Consider the following 22,389-nt stretch of genomic DNA (forward strand, 5'->3'; position numbering starts at 1 on the left):
AGTCCGTAGTCTAATCCAGCAGTAAGTGCTGCTTTCCTTCCTTCAGCAATGGATTTCAACAATTAACAACTTGCAAACACTTTCAATAGATTCAATCTGACTTTAGAGTTTTTGAGGGTTAAAAGATTGTCATAGTCTAACTTCCCTTCCTTCAGCTTGACTTTTCATTTAGAATTTTGAGAGATAATAATTAAACAGACAAAATTCTCTTCCTTCAGTTTAAATGGCAGAGAGCTTTTCTTTCAGGTGCTAACACCAGCTGTCTGCCTGTGTTCTCTGTTGGAACAGACTGTCTTCAACTAAAAAGCCAGTTCAAAATTGAATTGTAGCATTGTATATCCGGTCCTGGGTCCCTGAATGGCTGTTGCAGGATGCATTCTCTGAAGCTGGTTGGTTCCTTCTTCATATCATTGTATCCAACGGCAACTAAAATGCATTTGTTCTAACTCCTGAGGCTTGATGGTTCTTAAAGCAGTACGGCTCCTTTCCAGCCTGAAAGACATACTACATATTCTCAGGAGAAAAAAAACTACAGGACCATGACAGCATCCTCTCATCTAATGATGGTACATTGTTAAGGGAGAAAAGTTAAACATCTTAAAAATACAGACATTTAAAAAAAATAAAGAGCTCATTAGGCTGCTAGAAAATACTTATGATCTGGAAAGTACGCTCTTCTCAGTAGCAGACAGGTCTGCCTTGGTTATAGTGACTGCATCATTGTACATAGTCTCTTCCACTCTCTTGTTACACTAAGACTATTGTCAATTCAACTCAAGAAGTCTCTGTCCATTCTCATTCATCCTTCCAATGCCATAGTGCCCAAGGCAGGAGGGCCATGAGTCATGGTCGGCCCCAACTCTGGCATTAAAGTGCCCCAGCAGGAACAGATGTTAGGTTTTAGGGATGATATAATGATATTATGGAGTTCCTCGTAGAACTGGCCTTTAGCTTCATGTGGGGAGCAGAGTGTTGGAGCATAGATGCTGAGCAGGTATACTGGACCAGAGGCGGTGAGCAGTTGGATGGACAGTATGCGTTCTGAGCCATTTGAAGGTGGCTTGAGTTGTGTACCTATCATAACCTCTGCATCACCAACTCGTTCTTTCACACTAAACCCTGTCACCAGGTTGCTTGGAGGCACACAAGATCACGTCGTTGGCACCAGCTGGACCTCATCGTCACAAGGCGTGCCTCCTTAAACAGCGTTCAAATCACACGCAACTTCCACAGTGCGGACTGCGACACCGACCACTTCCTGGTGTGCAGCAAGGTTAGACTCAAACCAAAGAAGCTGCATCACTCCAAGCAGAAGGGCCACCCGTGCATCAACACGAGCAGAATTTCTTATCCACAGCTGTTACAAAAATGTCTAAATTCACTTGAAAAAGCCCTTCAAAACACTCCCACAGGGGCTGCAGAGACCAAGTGTGCCCACATCAGAGACGCCATCTATGAGTCAGCAATGACCACCGATGGCAAACGTGTGAAGCGGAATGCAGACTGGTTTCAATCTCACTTTGAAGAGCTGGAACCTGTCATAGCCGCTAAGCGCATTGCACTGCTGAACTACAAGAAAGCCCCCAGCGAGTTAACATCCGTAGCACTTAAAGCAGTCAGAAGTGCTGCACAAAGAACAGCCAGGCGCTGCGCAAATGACTACTGGCAACACCTATGCAGTCATATTCAGCTGGCCTCAGACACTGGAAACATCAGAGGAATGTATGATGGCAATAAGAGAGCTTTTGGGCCAACCATCAAGAAGATCGTCCCCCTCAAATCTAAATCAGGGGACACAATCACTGACCAATGCAAGCAAATGGACCGCTGGGTTGAGCACTACCTGGAACTGTACTCCAGGGAAAATGTTGTCACTGAGACTGCCCTCAATGCAGCCCAGTTTCTGCCAGTCATGGATGAGCTGGACGTACAGCCAACAAAATCGGAACTCAGTGATGCCATTGATTCTCTAGTCAGTGGAAAAGCCCCTGGGAAGGACGGCATTACCCCTGAAATAATCAAGAGTGCTAAGCCTGCTATACTCTCAGCACTCCACGAACTGCTTTGCCTGTGCTGGGATGAGGGAGCAGTACCACAGGACATGCGCAATGCCAATATCATCACCCTCTATAAGAACGAGGGTGACCGCGGTGACTGCAACAACTACCGTGGAATCTCCCTGCTCAGCATAGTGGGGAAAGTCTTCGCTCGAGTCGCTTTAAACAGGCTCCAGAAGCTGGCCGAGTGTGTCTACCCTGAGGCATAGTGTGGCTTTCGAGCAGAGAGATCGATCATTGACATGCTGTTCTCCCTTCGTCAGCTACAGGAGAAATGCCGCGAACAACAGATGCCCCTCTACGTTGCTTTCATTGATCTCACCAAAGCCTTTGACCTCGTCAGCAGACGTGGTCTCTTCAGACTACTAGAAAAGATCGGATGTCCACCAAAGCTACTAAGTGTCATCACCTCATTCCATGACAATATGAAAGGCACAATTCAACATGGCGGCAGCTCATCAGACCCCTTTCCTATCCTGAGTGGTGTGAAACAGGGCTGTGTTCTCGCACCCACACTTTTTGGGATTTTCTTCTCCCTCTGCTTTCACATGCGTTCAAGTCTTCAGAAGAAGGAATTTTCCTCCACGCAAGATCAGGTGGCAGATTGTTCAACCTTGCCCGTCTAAGAGCGAAGACCAAAGTACGGAAAGTCCTCATCAGGGAACTCCTCTTTGCTGACGATGCTGTATTAACATCTCACACTGAAGAGTGTCTGCAGAGTCTCATCGACAGGTTTGCGGCTGCCTGCAACGAATCTGGCCTAACAATCAGCCTCAAGAAAACGAACATCATGGGACAGGACGTCAGAAATGCTCCATCCATCAATATCGGCGACCACGCTCTGGAAGTGGTTCAAGAGTTCACCGACCTAGACTCAACTATCACCAGTAACCTGTCTCTCGATGCAGAAATCAACAAGCGCATGGGAAAGGCTTCCACTGCTATGTCCAGACTGGCCAAGAAAGTATGGGAAAATGGCGCACTGACACGGAATACAAAAGTCTGAGTGTATCAAGCCTGTGTCCTCAGTACCTTGCTCTATGGCAGCGAGGCCTGGACAACGTATGTCAGCCAAGAGCGACGTCTCAATTCATTCCATCTTCGCTGCCTCCGGAGAATCCTTGGCATCAGGTGGCAGGACCGTATCTCCAACACAGAAGTCCTTGAGGCGGCCAACATCCCCAGCTTATACACCCTACTGAGCCAGCGGCGCTTGAAATGGCTTGGCCATGTGAGCCGCATGGAAGATGGCAGGATCCCCAAGGACACATTGTACAGCGATTTCGCCACTGGTATCAGACCCATCGGCCGTCCATGTCTCCGTTTTAAAGACGACTGCAAACGCGACATGAAGTCCTGTGACATTGATCACAAGTCGTGGGAGTCAGTTGCCAGCGATCGCCAGAGCTGGCGGGCAGCCATAAAGGCGGGGCTAAAGTGTGGCGAGTCGAAGAGACTTAGCAGTTGGCAGGAAAAAAGATAGCACAAGAGGAGAGCCAACTGCGTAACAGCCCCGACAACCAATTTTATCTGCAGCACCTGTGGAAGAGCCTGTCACTCTAGAATTGGCCTTTATAGCCACTCCAGGCACTGCTCCACAAACCACTGACCACCTCCAGGCGCTTACCCATTGTCTCCCAAGACAAGGAGGCCAAAGAAGAAGATTGTCAATTCTATAAGGTCATTACAACACAAATGGTAGAATTAATTTAAATGAAAACACGTTCCAGATAGTTTATTGTTCACAAGTATGCTTATAATTCTGTGGTCCCAGCAGGAAATCTAATAAACTGGGAGTGGCATCTAACAAGAAGGGTTATGTTAAGAACATTGAAATAGGAGCAGGAATAGGCCATTCAGCCCCTCAAGCCTGCCCTGCCATTCATTAAGATCATGGCTGATCTTCTACCTCAACTCCACCTTCCTGCACTCTCCCCATATCAGTTGATTCCCTTAGCATCTAAAAAGTTGTCAATTTCTGACTTGCATATCCTTAACGACTGAGCATTCACAGCTCTGTGGGTTAGAGAAGTCCAAAGGTTCATAACCTTTGAGTGAAGAAATTTCTCCTCATCTCAGTCCTAAATAATTGACCCCTTACCTTGAGACTGTGGGCTGAATTTTGCCATTAACAGAGAAGCCCCGCTTTGGCCAGTAGTGGAACCTGGGGTGACATATTGCTGGTGGCAGCCAAATAAGAGGCTGCAGCTGGGGCAGTTGTCCAATTAAAGATAGTGGCCCGCTCCCAAGAGCTACCAGCCCAATCAGAAGGCAGGCAGCTCAGCAGTTGGGCCAGCAGCTCAGCAACGCCACCACTAGCCTCAATAGCTGGGTGCCCTCAAAGACACGTAAGTTCGGTTGGAAGAAGCTGGGGGCAGTGACACCATTGCCTCAGGAGTGGCCATTGCTGAGGGGGACCCCTCCGTGGGCCATGGAGTGCCCCTAAAGGAGGCCCCCCCCCAGAACCCATTGTGAGTCCGGCGCTCTGCCTGCACAGCACATGCCATCCCAGTGTGGGCAAAATGCCTGCGGAGGCGGGAAGTGGCCCTTAATTGGCCACTTAAGTTGTTTAATTGACCTCTTGGTGTACATTTGAGTCACCAACTTTCCTGCCACTGGCATATGGCATGGCGACGGGAAGACTTTTGACTTCCCTCCCCTCTGCCATTTTGCCAGCACTTCCGTCTCCGAGCTGTCCCCAAAAGGCCCAGAAATCTCCGGCCTGTGACTCTAGTTCTAGAATCCCCAAACCAGGGGAAACATGCTCCCAGCATCTACCCCGCCAAGCCCCTTAATGTTTCATTGTGAATATAAGCCTAGTCTACTCAATCTCTCCTCAACCCAATCTAGTGAACCTTCATTGCACTCTCTGTGAGACAAGAATATTCTTCCTTAGGTAAGGAGACCTGAACTGTACATAGTACTCCACGTGATCTCACCAAGGCCTTATACAATAGTGTAAAAATGTATTTCTTCTTGTACTCCAATCCCTTTGTAATAATAGCTAACATACCATTTGCTTTCCTAATTACTTACTGTACCTGCATGTTAATTTTCTGCGATTCAGGTACAAGGACACCCAGATCCCTCTGAATATCAAGATTTCCCAGCCTCTTATCATTTAAAAAATATTTGTTTTCATTTTTCCAACAAAATTCGATAGCTTCACCTTTCTCCACATATTATTCCATTTGCCACATTCTTGCCCATTCATTTAACCTGTCTAAATTGGGCTGTGGAGTCAGTCTGTCTTATGGAACCTTTGTTAGTTCATTTCTGCAGACAGGTGTCATTAACATGTAATGGGCTCCTTTCAATTTCAATGGGTTTTCCCCAGAGCTAATTCAGGTGCAGTTAATAAGTTTTGTCTTTGCAAATAGGTTTGTTTATTTATAGTACAGTGGGGGTCACCTGACCTCTATTCCATTTTGTCTGTGGTACAAATATACCCATTTTCTTGTGGTTCAGTTTATCAGTTGACTTTTTATTGCCATTATTCCTCCAGTTCATTGTTTATTTCATTATGGCTTTCCTCCCAAGAAGATTCAACATGAACCTTTACATCACCTGGAATTGTAATTGCATCTTACCCTTTTCCTTGCTTGCTTCCTTCCGTCCATCTATCTATCTTTATGTGAGCATGTGTGTGTGAATGTGAGAGTGGGTGAAGGTAGTGAACAATTTGCTGTTTAAATAAAAATTTATCCTTCCTTTTTTTTTAACCTAGCAGAAAACCTGTTGTTTGTTTATTTGACTCTAAAAACACTCAGGGACTATCACACTATTTTGAACAAACCACTATCTGTGATCAGTTGGGAGGTGAAAAGTGGAAGCCACCCACATGACTTACCATCTGTCCTTAATAGCATCCTCCCCACAGCTTACCGTCCCACCTCACTTTGTAACATCAATAAATGTGAAAACATTATACTCAGGGCAGGATTTTTAGGTCCTGATGGGGGCAAGTGCAGAGGTGGGCAAGTGTGAAAATTAGCGCCGCCGGGCAACATACCGGTTTGACACCACCGTTCCTGCTGCTGGCGATGTTGCTTAGGACAGGAGAAGGCAGGAACCAGCTACCCTCCCGAATTGGATAAATGGCCAATTGATCTTGTTAACAAGCTAATTGTCAGATAGTTAAAGGCTAGTTTGGAAATTTGATGGCGACACTGGAGTTGCACGATGGATCAGACATAGTCCAGGTGACAACACAGCAGGGAGCCAGTCATGACGGTACCATGAAATTAGTCGGGCCCACAAAAGGGAGCACGGGTGAGAGGGCACTCAGCAATCGGATGAGCTGAGGTAGTGGGGCAAGTGGTCGCTGTGCAGTCAGGCAGTGGAGGGGGTTGTGACTATAAGCGGGGAGGATGAAGCCAACATTATTGTGAGTGAAGCCTAGCGCAAGCAAGGCATCAGCTGGATATCGGGTTAATGTTTTCAGAGATTGGATCAACATCCTCAGCAGCAGAGGCAAAGCCCCAGGCACGAGGAAGGCAGATGAGAGGAACAAGGGTCATGTCGGAGAACCAGTGCCGCAGGAGACTGCGCCTATCTCGGCAGATGGTATCTGAGATTTGTGCCCTCGAAGCGGAAGACCTCACACCTCACAACATTTGCCGTGCCCTTTTAGCTGCTGTCAAAGTCGGTGTCCTTGAACTTTGTCGCTTCTGGCTCCTTCCAAGGATCAGCACACTATTGCAGCTCACAGGTCACTGATGGGCTATTTGCAAAAGCTGGGCAGTCCATACAATTTCAAACATATGGGGCCTCGCAGATACAAAAGGCAGTGGGTGTCGCCTCCATTGCTGGATTCCCCCAGGTGCCGGGCATCATCGATTGCACCCATGTGGCCCTCAAGGCACTGAGTGACCACCCAGTGAGATTCATCAACAGGAAGGGTTCCACTCCCTCAACATTCAGCTGGTCTGTGACTACAAGAGCTTTATGCATGTATGCACTTACTATCTTGGCAGCTGTCATGATGCCTTCATCCTCCATCGGTCCGGGGTTCTGCAGCTCTTCATGCCACCACTGAAACTCTGTAGTGGATTACTCACACCTTTATGTGACCCTGAGACAGAGCTACAGAGGCGCTACAGCCAAAGCCATCCGCTCACAAGGATCCCCACCAAGCAGGCCATAGGGCTTCTGAAGATGTGGTGCCGATGCCTCAACCAGTCAGGTGGTCTCCTGCAGTACAATACTGCAAGGGTCTTGAGCATTGTGGTGATTTGCTGAACTCTCCATAACTTGGCCCTGCAGAGAGGTGTGAACCTTGAAGAGGGTGAGTCCCTGGAATGGGACTGGTCATTGGAGGAAGAGGAGAATCAGAGCATAGATGTTCCAGACTGTGCAGAGAGGTGGCCGGGGCCGCGCAGGACTCGAAGTCTCATCACAATGTCATCAATGCCAGGAAGCATCTGATCCAGGAGCATTTCACCTGAGCGCTCCTAACCCAGGAGGACAGCATGGTCTGGAACTCACTTTGAGCTGCCTGTCAGAACACTTCCATTGAAGTTGCAACCTTGAATAGAATCACTCTTGGGGCCAATGAATGATGCATCCCTGTCCTGCGGCCTCACTCTCCCCCTTCAAAGGCCTTTGTTTCCCTTCACCACTTCATCCCACTTCTTGAATTTTGCCATTAAAGAATGGAGGCTCATATGTCTGGAGTCATGTGTCAATATTTACAGTGTTAGCAAGAAGTAACAGAGTGCATATTAAGAAATGAAATAAACCCCAGTGAACCACTCAGTGTTCTGACCGACATGATGGCTTCCACCCTCGCCCACTTCTATGCGGTGCTCCCCTTGTGGCCTTGGATGAGGTGGAGGAAGCCTGCTAACTTGTCTCTACTTATAGCTGAAATGCCCGTGGTAGTCATCCTCGTCATGGAGGTGCTAGTGGGGGCACCTGCAGAGGCTGCTGCACCAGTATCAATGCAGCAGCAGCCTCCATCACTGGGCTCTGCTGCATAGATGGACCCGCAGTCAGAGGGGCCAAGGAGGCAATGAAGATGGTGGTGGCACCCCGTGTGGTGAGGCTCCCACATCCTCTTCAGTGACTGCCTTAGCCCTTGGATGGATATCTGGATCAATAGTGGGGACAACCAGCTGGTTGGCATCACTCCATGCATCTTTGCACCATCAGCGCCACTGACCAGTCAAGGTACAGAATGTTGCATGCATCCACTCAGGATGGTTGGCTCTCTGAGGTTGGCCACTATCTCAGCCTTCTTTCTTGTGACTCCTGAGGCCCTGGAGTCTGCACCCAGCTAAGCATAGCTGTGTCTGTTCTCCATCCTCCGAAGGGAATTGCCCACAGCTGCCTTTGCCTGTCTCACCTCCTCCTGCTCACTTGTGCCAAACTGTTCACCCAGTGCCATCCTTTCTAAGTGCGCATGAGGACTCACCAACATGAGAGTATCTGCGCTGGTGGAAAGTGAGCTTGTATGATGTGATGGTGCTGGCTCTGCAGTCATGAATGCTGGAGCTGCCCCAGTAATGTGACAGTGCTTTGGCACTTGCCCTCCACAACTGACCCTGTGGGAGACACATGAAGGAGATCATGAGAACTACTCTGTGACAGCAGAAGCCTTTCCAATGCTGGTTTCCCAATACAGCTGATTCTTTGGCATGCTGTCAGATGGGGAGGAGTGCATTCCACCCCCTTCATCTACAGAATTCACTATCTTTTCACCCTCTCTTTCAGGTATTCCCATCTCTCCATCCACTACTTGTTCCTGCAAGGCCACCCTGGCGATTTCTACCGTTGCCTCCTCCATGACAGACATAGCAAACTGGGGTAATCCTCCTCCAGTCCGAGCCCTCTTCCGAGAGTTAGGTGCTATTTTCTCTTGCAAGAACGAAAGAGAGAGAGAGAGAGAGAGATAATGCAATGCTGGCCCCTCTGACCAATGCCAGCAGCTTATTAACCTAAGAAGCTTCATGCATCAGCGCTGCCAGGTCCTCAACAGAACTAGAGCTCTGGGAATTGCTGAGGTGTCAGTAAATACCCTGGGCACACATTACTTCAATGTTCAAGAGCAGCATATGCCCTCAGGCTGTTCAGCTGGTGTGTCTGCTGCAGGTTGCATACCTAGAGGTCTGTCATCAAGGTGTCATATTGCACTCACCTTGCTGGAGTGAAGAATGTCATTGAACCACTTGCGGCACTGTGGCCAGTTCCTCCGCACTACACTCCTGCTGTTGACAGTTTCAGCCACCTCCAGTCAGGCCTACTTTTTTATGGCTGGGTCGCCTTCTCCTGCCACCCTCTGGGAAATAGGACCTCCCTCCTCTCTCTCACTGCTTCAAGTTCTGCATCCGTGAAACGAAGGGCAGCTCTGGCCCAGGTGCCCAGACTCAGCCTCTCCTCCTGTTCACTGGAACCCGGATGCTCCTTCAAAATGGCTGCTACATTGATGGCTGCCGTGATGCCCTTAAATTGGGACTGCACTTCAGAAGTCCCACATCAATCATGCACCCTCTGCTGCTAATTGGCTGCCAAGCCAGACCTCCAGCCAATTAGCAGTCTGCCTCTGCCAATATATTTTTCTTTCCTAAAATGTTTCTATATTTCTTAATGCCAAAGGGATCAAGGGATATGGGGAGAAAGCGGGAACAGGGTACTGAATTAGACGATCAGCCTTGATCTTTTTTGAATGGCGGAGCAGGCCCGAAGGGCCGAATGGCTTACTCCTGCTCCTATTTTCTATGTTTCCAAATCACGAACTGTGACTACTTCCCACCCCGGTGTGGGGTCAGAGCCAGGAAATTGTTTCGACTTCGGGTTCCAGACGCCAGAGGCAAAATCTTGCTCTCAGTCTCCTCATCTAAGTCATTGATATAAACACCTGAGGCCCAAGCATGATTCTTGCGCTCTCCTGCTAGTTCCAGCCTGCCAATCCAAAAGTAACCTGTTTAATCCTGCTGTCTGTTTTCTGTCCATTCACCAATCCTCAATCCATGCTAATATATTGCCCCAATCCCATGAGCCCCAATTTTTTGTAATAACTTCTTGTGTGGCACCTTATTGAATGCTTTCAGAAAGTCCAAATACATTAAATCCACTGGTTTCCCCTTTATCCACCCTACTAATTACATCCTCAAAAAACTTTAACAGACTTGTCAAACACAATTTCCCTTGCATCTACAAGGCACAAGTCAGGAGTGTGATGGAATACTTTCCACTTGCCTGGATACGTGCAGCTCCAACAACACTCAAGAAGCTCGACACCATCCAGGACAAAGTAGCCCGCTTGATTGGCACCCCATCTACAAACATTCACTCCCTCCACCACCGATGCACGGTGGCAGCAGTGTGTACCATCTACAAGATGCACTGCAGCAATGCACCAAGGCTCCTCAGACAGCACCTTCCAAACCCACGACCTCTACCAACTAGAAGGACAAGGGCAGCAAATGCATGGGAACACCACCACCTGCAAGTTCCCCTCCAAGTAACACACCATCCTGACTTGGAACTATATCGCCGTTCCTTCACTGTCGCTGGGTCAAAATCCTGGAACTCCCTTCCTAACAGCACTGTGGGTGTACCTACCCCACATGGACTGCAGCGGTTCAAGAAGGCAGGTCACCACCACCTTCTCAAGGGCAATTAGGGATGGGCAATAAATGCTGGCCTGGCCAGTGACGCCCACATCCCATGAATGAATAAAAAAAAAAATCCGTGTTGACTCTCTCCAATCATATTATGATTTTCTAAGTGCCCTGTTATCATGTCCCTAATAATAGTCTAGCATTTTCCCTACAATTGATGTCAGGCTAACTGGCCTATGGTTCCCTGTTTTCTGTCTCCTTTCTTGAATAGCAGGATTATGTTTGCTACCTTCTAATCCATGAAGACCATTCTAGAGTCTAGGGCATTGTGCTGGATCAAAACCAATGCATTTATTATCTCTGTAGCCAGCTCTTTTAAAAAATTAGGCTGTAGGTCAACAGAGTCCAGGGGATTTATCAGCTTTTAGTCCCATTAATTTCTCATATTCTTTACTAATACTAATATCCTCGATCCCTCATTTTCACTAGACCCTTTGTTCCCCATTACCTTCAGAATATTTTTTGTGTTTTGTAGTGCAAACATAAGGTGATACAAAGTATTCATTTAATGTCTCTGCCATTTCCTTAATCCCCATTATAATTTCTTCTGTCTCTGCCACTAAGGGACCTGCATTTACTCTCACTAATCTCTTCCTTTTTACATAGCCAAAGAAGCTTTTACAATCTGCTTTTACATCTCTAATTAGTTTACTCTCATATCCTACTTTCCATTTATTTATCAGATGATAAATTATCAAAAAACTTAGCGATCCTAAGTTTTATAAAGAGAGGCAAAAAGTACAAAAGCTAAGAGGTAATACTAAACATTTTAAATTATTAATTAGTTATTCATATTTTTAGTTATTCTACCTCCTATATCCAGATCAAATGAGAGGCATCTGTAATAGTAGAGAAACTACAATGTTTTCATAAATGCATATGGTTATCTGTTCATAGAACCATAGAAAAGTTACAGCACAGAAAGAGGCCATTCAGCCCATCATGTCTGCGCTGGCTGAAAAAACTAGCCACCCTATCTAATCCCATCTTCCAGCACTTGGTCCACTGGTCCGTAGCCTTGCAGGTTACAGCACTCCAGGTGCAGGTTCGGGTACCGTTTAAATGAGTTGAAGGTTTCTGCCTCCACCACTGATCTGGGCAGTGAATTCCAAACACCCACCACCCTCTGGGTGAAAAAGTTTTTCCTCATGTCCTCTCTAATCCTTCTAACAATCACCTTAAATCTGTGCCCCCAATAATTGACCTCTCCTAGCGGAAACAGGTCCTTCCTGTATACTCTATCTAGGCCCCTCATAATTTTGCACACCTCAATTAAGTCACCCCTCAGCGTCCTCTGTTCTAAGGAAAACAACCCTAGCCTATCCAATCTTTCCTCATAGCTGCAATTTTCAAGCCCTGGCAACATTCTTGTAAATCTCCTCTGTACTCTCTCCAGAGCAATTATGTTCTTCCTGTAAAGTAGTGACCAGAACTGTACGCAATACTCCAGCTGTGACCTAACCAGTGTTTTATACAGTTCCAGCATTACATTCCTGCTTTTGTATTTTATACCTTAGCCAATAAAGGAAAGCATTCCATATGCATTCTTCACCACTTTATCTACCTGCCCTGCCATCTTCAGGGACCTGTGGACGTGCACTCCAAGGTCTCTCACTTCTTCAACCCCTCTCAATATCCTCCCATTTATTGTGCATTCCTTTGCCTTGTTTGCCCTCCCCAAATGTATTCCCTCACACTTCTCCAGAAGTTCAAAGTTAATAAATCCTATATAACACTTGTACCTATCTTTGAGTGCTGACATTTTGAACCCTTTGCTCTAGATCAAACAATGACTTTTCAAATTACAGTCATCTATGATTGTAAGCCATTACCAAAGTGTGTTACATGTCACATCACTCCATTTTTTAAGCTGCTCTTTAAAATGAGCCGGTAAGTTCATTAGCTTCATTACACACCATTCCAAATGCTCACATGTTTGAAATCATATCTAAAGCAAAAATACTGTGCTAGAATCTATAATGCCGTATTATTATACAAGTAAAATGCACAAGATAAGGGAGATACGCAGAGCACTGTAGAACATAGATGAAATATCAACAACCTATGATTGAGCTACTCTCAAAGAGACAGCACCATCATCATACCTAAAATAAACATCACTCAAGAAACTTTTCACATTAGGGTACCAAAGAATTTTGAAGACATAGCCATTGCAATATGAAAAAATATGGTTCCGTGGCATTAGCCTAAAGGCTGGAGAAGTTATGACATCTTGGCTACTTTGCTGGACGACACATGTCAAAAGCATACAGGCATCACGTGTAATGTCTGAACTTGTGGAATACCAAAGGCACAAAGAAAGTGTTGATTTATGATGAATTACATCAGTTGAGCTGACTAGCTATTTGTGAGCATAAATGATTACTTGAAGTTTTCAGAAGTTGAACTTCTGTGATCAACATCTGTTCCAGCCATAGGACCATCCTGAACAAAATTTTTGCAGTTTATGGAATGCCAATACTATTCTCCCACATAACAGAGCAAAATTCCAAATATTCTCAAAATATCATGGGATTCATCACAGTCCGAGGCATGAAGATGACTTAGTTGAGACTGAGATGTTCCAATAGAACAGAGAGATTCATTGCAACTTTGGCAGATTCTACCAAGAAATAGCAGACTTCCTGTATTTCTGAAGAATTAAATGATCCCCAAAATGATTAGGAAATGATTTTAATATAATGAATGGTATATAATTCATAAGTCATGTTATAATGGATCAGCTTTGTTCGTGTTTGCTAGAGATAAGTGCAAATTAGTATCATTATTAACTCTTGGTTTAGAGAGCAGGCTTTTAAGTGATTCTTTCTCATAGAAGCTTCCTTGATAGAAGCTTAGAGCACAGAACTGGTTGCACAGCTAATACCTATCTAGTGAGATTCCATGGCTGTGAGAGAATTGCTGAATTTGCTGTGTAGTGTTTCAGGTTGCATTATGTAGTTTCACAATCTTCCAACAGAGGGAGCCAGACATATATGTGCTATTAGGCCAGAAATTTCTGTCAAAATATCGCTGAGGCTTATGGCACTTAACCGTCTTTTATACACAAATGGTATAGCAATTTCAGGCAAGGGGCAGATGCTCGATTAAATGCAAAGATATAAAAGTTGCTGCCCGAGTTGCATCGCTCTGTCATTAGTGGAGAAAATGGCATCTCACTGTCTGCACCACATTTGTACTGCATTGAATGCCGTGAGGTTGCTGTATTTGTGTGGTAGATACAAACTAAACTCAAAGAAAGTTAAGTCTTGTCATTTCAAGTCTAAGTATCTTTTAACCATGTGATATATGTGAATTACTACCAAGCAATCTCTCTTGCCCTGAAAGTGAACAGTGATAAGTATGGAATCTCATTCCTTCAGGCAGTAAATTCATCGGAGATTTAAAAAAGGTCAAATTGTAAATTGAAACATTTTTAAATTTACTTTTCCTTTCGGTCTCTTTTCTCTCTCTCTCTCTCTCTCTCTCTCTTAATCCAATTTTTCTTTCCCTCTCTTGATTTCTCTTCCTGTATCTGATTTGACATTGAACTCAAACACTCTAATTTACAATTCCTTGTCGGTCCTTGAGTTGTTAAGTTCAGAATCCTTCAATCTGATTGAATAAGAAGATACACAGTTGGTGGCCCTTTTCACACAGGTCCCAGATGCCTGGTTTCCCTCGCTGCAATGTTATTAGCTCGCACTTTCAGCAACTTGCCAAAGGAAGGAAATTAATAAACTAAGCTTGAAAGGGAAAATCTAACTAATGACAGATGCTGTTAGATGCCCTGCTATAGCAAAATCTGGTCCATTATCATTTAATGAATATGATTCTGGCTGAGATGTAAGTAGTCAGAAAGTTAGAAAATGTGTCGCTGAAATGAAGAGAGAGTCATTTCAAGTCTAAGTACCTTTTAACCATGTGATATCTGTGAATTACTACCAAACAATCTCTCTTGCCCTGAAAGTGGCCTTAGAAATTCGCAGGGTGGTGTATCTCAGTGTCAGCTGTCGCTCACTGGTAGTACACTCCTCTTTAGCTCAGAAGGTTGTTGGTTCAAGTCCCACCCCAGGGACTTGGGCATAAGAGCTAGGCTGACACTCCCAGTGCAGTACTGGGGATGTCACTTAACGGCATTGAGTACTCTTAAAGGGGAAGTGTACCCTAGTTGAAGGCAGCAGGGAATGCTTGCAAGGAGAGAAAAGGCTGCAAGAGGTCCAGAAAGGGGATGATCTCTGATGCAGTGGTGGAGGCCTTAGTCCATGGTTGATAGGAGGAGGGAGATCCTCTTTGGAGGGAAGAAAGCCTTCTAAGCTACACCTCTGCTGTCAGTGGGAAGAGGTTGCAAGGAGCTTACCTCCCAGGACATGGCTGCAATGCTGATAGAAGTTCAGCGACTTCACCAGAGTTAAGGTAAGAACCTGACTTCTTAGTCTTCCTCACAGCTTCACCACCTGCAGCCTCATTGCTCACAATAGTCTCCCTTGGTTCCATTCACTCTCCTACAATCACTCCAATGCACTTCACTTATTCTCCTACTCACACACTCTGCCCTGTCCTGCCAGTGTGGAATGAGCGTATGAGTAAGCAGGTTGCCATGTTGAATGCAGTTGCCAGTTTTACAGCAGTAAATCTGGCATGGCACCAGGTTCCATGTTAAATGGATTTAAGCTAAACAGTGAAGAATGAAACTAGATGTAGATCCTTTTCTGGCTAGTCAGTTTATTCACAGAATGCAACATTATACATCTCTGCCTTCTGTTCACTAACCAACCTTCTGTCCAACAGGCTCTCTTCATATTCATTTCATATCCTTAATTGAACAAAGCCCTTCAGCTGTTTACCTTTAACATAATTAACCATTAACATTCCAGGCCCTGGCTTTTTAATCTAGCCCCAGGGAATCTTCTGAGGCCCTTTTCTTTGAGATGGACCTTTTCAATGTACAAGAAATGCTGAGACAAAACTCTTCATGAGCCCTTGTATGTTCAACAAGCACAAGATTGTTGTTTGGATGGACCACGCACTGAATGAATAACTTTTTTTAAATTAAAGTTATTTCCAGAATATTGCAAAATGATATTCAATATTCATAGATTATCATGTGCTGAGTCAGATACTCAAAACAGAAAGTCTACCCCAATTAAAAATTGTTTTCCCTTCCATACAGCAAAGATAAACCTCCACAATCCAACTGATAGCAGGGTGAAGAACAGGGATGCTATAATTGGTTCTCTCTGACTGCATCAAAAAAACAGTCGTTCCTAGTAAATTGTATAAATTGATTTGGAATTTCCATTGAACTGTTAGGAGTCAGGGGGATTAGGATATCTAAACTGCACAAGTATTTCTGGGCTTTGTAGTCGAAGCCTCTTCAGTGGTATTTTTTCCCAAGTACTGCAACAACTACCGTGGAATCTCCCTGCTCAGCATAGTGGGGAAAGTCTTTGCTCGAGTCGCTCTGAACAGGCTCCAGAAGCTGGCCGAGCGCGTCTACCCTGAGGCACAGTGTGGCTTTCGTGCAGAGAGATCGACTATTGACATGCTGTTCTCCCTTCGTCAGATACAGGAGAAATGCCGTGAACAACAGATGCCCCTCTACATTGCTTTCATTGATCTCACCAAAGCCTTTGACCTCGTCAGCAGACGTGGTCTCTTCAGACTACTAGAAAAGATCGGATGTCCACCAAAGCTACTAAGTATCATCACCTCATTCCATGACAATATGAAAGGCACAATTCAACATGGTGGCTCCTCATCAGACCCCTTTCCTATCCTGAGTGGTGTGAAACAGGGCTGTGTTCTCGCACCCACACTTTTTGGGATTTTCTTCTCCCTGCTGCTTTCACATGCGTTCAAATCCTCTGAAGAAGGAATTTTCCTCCACACAAGATCAGGGGGCAGGTTGTTCAACCTTGCCCGTCTAAGAGCGAAGTCCAAAGTACGGAAAGTCCTCATCAGAGAACTCCTCTTTGCTGACGATGCTGCTTTAACATCTCACACTGAAGAATGCCTGCAGAGTCTCATCGACAGGTTTGCGTCTGCCTGCAATGAATTTGGCCTAACCATCAGCCTCAAGAAAACGAACATCATGGGGCAGGATGTCAGAAATGCTCCATCCATCAATATTGGCGACCACGCTCTGGAAGTGGTTCAAGAGTTCACCTACCTAGGCTCAACTATCACCAGTAACCTGTCTCTAGATGCAGAAATCAACAAGCGCATGGGTAAGGCTTCCACTGCTATGTTCAGACTGGCCAAGAGAGTGTGGGAAAATGGCGCACTGACACGGAACACAAAAGTCCGAGTGTATCAGGCCTGTGTCCTCAGTACCTTGCTCTACGGCAGCGAGGCCTGGACAACGTATGCCAGCCAAGAGCGACGTCTCAATTCATTCCATCTTCGCTGCCTTCGGAGAATACTTGGCATCAGGTGGCAGGACTATATCTCCAACACAGAAGTCCTTGAAGCGGCCAACATCCCCAGCTTATACACACTACTGAGTCAGCGGCGCTTGAGATGGCTTGGCCATGTGAGCCGCATGGAAGATGGCAGGATCCCCAAAGACACATTGTACAGCGAGCTCGCCACTGGTATCAGACCCACCGGCCGTCCATGTCTCCGTTATAAAGACGTCTGCAAACGCGACATGAAATCGTGTGACATTGATCACAAGTCGTGGGAGTCAGTTGCCAGCATTCGCCAGAGCTGGCGGGCAGCCATAAAGACAGGGCTAAATTGTGGCGAGTCGAAGAGACTTAGTAATTGGCAGGAAAAAAGACAGAGGCGCAAGGGGAGAGCCAACTGTGCAACAGCCCCAACAAACAAATTTCTCTGCAGCACCTGTGGAAGAGCCTGTCACTCCAGAATTGGCCTTTATAGCCACTCCAGGCGCTGCTTCACAAACCACTGACCACCTCCAGGCGCGTATCCATTGTCTCTCGAGATAAGGAGGCCCAAAAGATTTGTCAATCATTGGGCAATAAACAACTGGCAGGAATTATTTGTATACATAATGGCTGGAATTTTACAGTGGGCGGACGGGAGCCAGACTGCAACGTAAATGCCGGTGGCGATCCGCTTCCGCCCAGCCTGGGTATCCGTCCCATATTTTACAGGTCCCCAGGCTTTAATTAGCCCAAGGCGGGACTTCCACAAACTTAAGAGAGGAGGTCCCGCCTCCTCCCGGGAGCGGTGGCCACTGCTGGGACTGCAGCCCAGCAGACCGAGGAGGATACCAAGGAGCCGGGACTGAAAGTAAATTTGGGTTGCCTCACCAGAGGAATCGGTCGTGCCCTGGTGAGGCTAGGGTGGTCGTTTGGGGGAGGGGGCGAATTGGATCCCGGGGTTGGGTTGGGTTGGGTGGTGGGAGTGGCCCTCAATTGGGCGCTCTGTGCCCGACTGCCATGCACCCCCCCCCCCCCACCCGGGGTGCGGAAAGACCGTCAGCTATAGCTGGGCGGCCTTTCACGTCCCCGGCACACCCGCTTACCACGGGCAAACTACCCGTGGAGGTGGGCGAGGGACCTTAAGTGGGCACTTAAGGGTCTTGATTGGCCTCAGACGGGCGGGCGGGCCGTTTCCCCCGCCCCCGCTGGGCCTCCGTAAACTTGGTCAGAGGCAGAATCGGAGCGGGTAGGCCTCCTGGAGCCTGCCACTCAATTTTACGCCGCCCCCACACCATCATCCGACTCGCTGGGGCGGCGTAAAATTCCAGCCAATGTTTAGGTTTAAGTCCTGCACACTATGATTATAAGGCTAATAAATAATTGTTAGTTCATGTCTTTGTCCTTTGACTTCTTTTTAGATAATTGGCCAGAAGTGATTAATTCCTTCACCTTTTCCACCTTTTACTCTGTGTAGATTCTATGGGAAGCTAATAGCGCAAATGCTAATACAGTATAATCTGAACTGATTGCTATAAAACACCTCAGTGAGCCAAATTTAGCATCATCCACTATTTGGCATAAATTGTGTGGTAAACCCTGGATGGTTCCTTGATGAGGAGTTATGGTAAAAGGATTGAGGATTCATCTGGCGCCTTTGATGAATATCCTTCTCAGGGTATTATTCCCAGTATGTTTACACACACGTACAATCTCAGAAACACAGATAGTGATTAGAAGGGGGTACCATAACCAATTTTCCCCATTGAAGTGCATGGCTCTGAAGCTAAGTGGAGTGCTCCTATTGCTGCCTGATGCTAATTGAGCACAGACCAGAGTTTGAGTCTGGGAGATTCCTAGCCAATTCAGCACACATTCTCACTACCTAGCTAGCTGAGCTATCAGAGGAGCTCAAACCAATATTAATATCTGATATAAATGTGGCAAAATATCTTAGTTATGTCTGCATGTGTATAATCAATATAATATAATATCTGGCACCCTTGATGAATATTTTCCTCCAGATATTGACCCAAAATTTTTACTGAAGGGTCAGTAACTAGAGGACACGGATTTCAGGCAATTGTCAAAACAGCAAGAGGTGAGATGAGAATTTTTTTTTTAACTCAGGTTATTATGATCTGGAATGCACTGCCCGAAAGGGTGGTAGAATCAGATTCAATTGTAAGTTTCAAAAATAATTGGATAAATATTTTAAGGGGATAAAATTGCAGAGCTGTGGGAAGAAGACCAGGGGAATCGACTAATTGAATATCTCTTTCAAAGAGCCCATTCAGGCACAATGGGCGGAAAGGCCTCCTGTGCTGTAAGATTCTATATAACAGGAAAGGATGTTTTTCTGATCAGACTGGTAAGAACTCAATATTCTTGTTCCACTGGCTGTATCCATCTGTCGTTTTCAGCATGTGTGTATGTGTCGTTTCTGTTACACCACTATTATTCTACCCACATGGGTAGAAGTTGTAAAAATTCTTGGATCAACTGAAATAAAAGGCAAGATTTTGTTCTGTCTTTGGAGGCAGGGAAGGGGAGAAAACAAAATGGTAGGGGGGGGGTGGGGGGCGCTTCCCAAAATTGCTCAGGTCCCCTGCCATTTTGTCCAGGGCAGGGAAGGCCTTTCTACCCCAGGGCAATTGAGACCCTTAAGTGTCTACTTAAAGGCTCTTACCGCCTCTACCTCAATTTTGTAGATGGAGAGGCCCGCCACTGTGGGGAAGCGCCACTAGGGGGGTTGGTGTAGATTCTATGGGGTTGGTGGGAGGGGGGGTCCCTCCTTTGGGGCCAATCCATGGTCTCTGGAGGGCCCACCCGGTAGTGATGGCTGCCCCCTCCAACCCTCATTAACACCCACCCACCCCCAACCCCATTGCCAGGGCCTGCCTGATGGCCCCAGCAACCTTGACTCCACTTACCTCTCCTGGGGTTTTCTCAAGTCTTCTCCTCTGCAGGGCCTCCTGCAGTACTAGTAGTAGCCACCACCATCAGTGGTGCTGCTGCTACTGCAGAGCTGCCAGCCTTCCGATTGGCCAGCAGCTCTGGAGGGAGGGAGCTCGTCCCTGAAAGGAACGGCATGCCTGCCATGAAATAGTAACAAGGGTCCGGTGGAGGGCAGAGGCGGGGTCCCCCCTGCCTTCCAGCCCGCCACTGGGACCCCTGTCGACAGAATAAAATCTGGCCCAAAATCTCCAATGTAGACAAAATTGCTCTGATAATAAAAACAATGATCTATTTTAAATACCCTATAAATAATAGACAAGCCAAAGATATTGAAGTATTTTAATTTAAGAACAATGAAGGAAGGTCATTTAAATAGGGCAAGCATATTTGCAAGAGTAATTTTTCCCCTGTGATGAAAAGAAACTGTAGACAAATTTGAGCAATTCAGCACTTCAGATGGTAAGCTCTTAAGCTACGTGAGTCTTGCCATTTTGTGATTGCTTATTACTCATTCGGATCTCCCTATAGCTAGAGAAATTAACAAGGCATTGCAGTTTCTGCCTTACAGATCACTTTACCATATCTATCAAATCGGACTTATCAAGGATGGTCACTGGCTTTTGTAAAAATAAAGTACATTTCTTGACATAAAAACAGAAAGTGCTGGAAATACCCAGCATGTCTGGCAGCATCAGCATGACCTTTAATCAGAACTGGCAAAGGTCATAGACCTGAAATGTTAACACTGTTTATCTCTCAACAGATACTGCCAGACCTGCTGAGTATTTCCCACACTTTCTGTTTTTATTTCAGATTTCCAGCATCCGCAGTATTTTGCTTTTACATTTCTTGACATCTTGTTGCTGCAAAAAAAAAAGCACAACTCTGTTTAATCCTGTGGGTTTGCAATCTATGTCACTGGTTTTCTTAAAAATAATTACTATTTTCAGTGGTCTGCCTTGTGTCATCTACCTCATCTGTTGAAAGTAAATTTTTTTTTACAATTTTCTTCACTCATCTACAAAGGAAAGTGGGGGTGAAATTGGAGGTGAGCAAAAACCCAAAATATGCAGTATTGCGTTGGTCGCCTGTATACAACCCAGCCAATATTCAGTTCCATGGCTTTTGATAGAACTAAATATTGGCCGTGTCCCGTAGCGGAAAGCAAGTGCAATTCCACCTGTTTTGCATTCCAGAGTCTTGTCCAATTTCATCCCGTGACTAATGCTGGGGTACAATTCAACAGGCATGAGTCGTCTGACCCAAGTTGTCTGTTCTTCATGTATGATCCTAGACAGTGCAAGACACTTTACCTGGTCTAAAGATTCTAGCCTTTACTCTATATATCAATGGCACACAACAACTTGGATGTTTTCCACTAGATGTGGTAGACCTTTATTATACCACCAAGCAATAGTACATACGATAATACCGGTTGCTTAGCAGACCTGCGATTGGGAGTCCGCCTTGGTGGTCAATCCACCGACAGATCTTCCGTGCAACTTCCGGATGGCCGACCCCACCATTCTAACCATTGCAGCAAAGATATTCCTGTGGGCTCTTTCTTTATAGTTTTTTTGCTAGTGCCCTGTTCCATATAAGGTAAAACCTGTCTTTGACTCTTTCAATTGGTCTATAATGACCTCACTGTCCTTTCCAACACAAGTCAGTTACTTATCCAGATGGTTTATACCTTGGGCCTCATGCAGGAATTTCAAGCTTCAGACGGCCTAGCTCTGCTTTGTTATCTCTAGCACTGTTATCAGTCTCCAAAATGGTACAGATGGACATGGTTATTCGCTCTTAATGAGCAAATGCCTGTATTTCTCTTTGGATGCAAGCACTTCGGCAGTTTAATTCATTTTGATTTTGTTAATTCTGGCAAGACTCTGTCATGACCAAATTGACCATCCTGCCTTGCGCTTTCAGGCCCACAATACAGTTCATTAGATATCTTCAGTCTGGATACTTCGATGTTTCATGTTGCCACCATGAGACAGACGCTACACATAGGACTCCACCACAACTTCTACATTCGTAAATATAAAAGAAATAAAGGAGCAGTTACATGGTTAAAAAGAATTCTGTACATTAAAAGATATATAATACTTTGGTATACAACAGTGAGTACTGGCAAGTAGTTTGACTATGGAGAACCTTAAAGCCAAAGTTGATCCTGCCCTCACCCAAAATGCACAGACATGCACTTTCCAGATAGCGTCATCACCACCACCAATAAAAACAACACCTTGCAGCTACCTAGTGACCTTAATGTTGTTAAACATCCCAAGGCGCTTCACAGAATTGTAATCAGGCAAAGATAGACGCTAAGCCAAAGGAGGAGATATTATGAAAGGACAA

This window comes from Heterodontus francisci, chromosome 22, assembly GCF_036365525.1.
Source record: "Heterodontus francisci isolate sHetFra1 chromosome 22, sHetFra1.hap1, whole genome shotgun sequence".
Lineage (NCBI taxonomy): Eukaryota > Metazoa > Chordata > Chondrichthyes > Heterodontiformes > Heterodontidae > Heterodontus > Heterodontus francisci.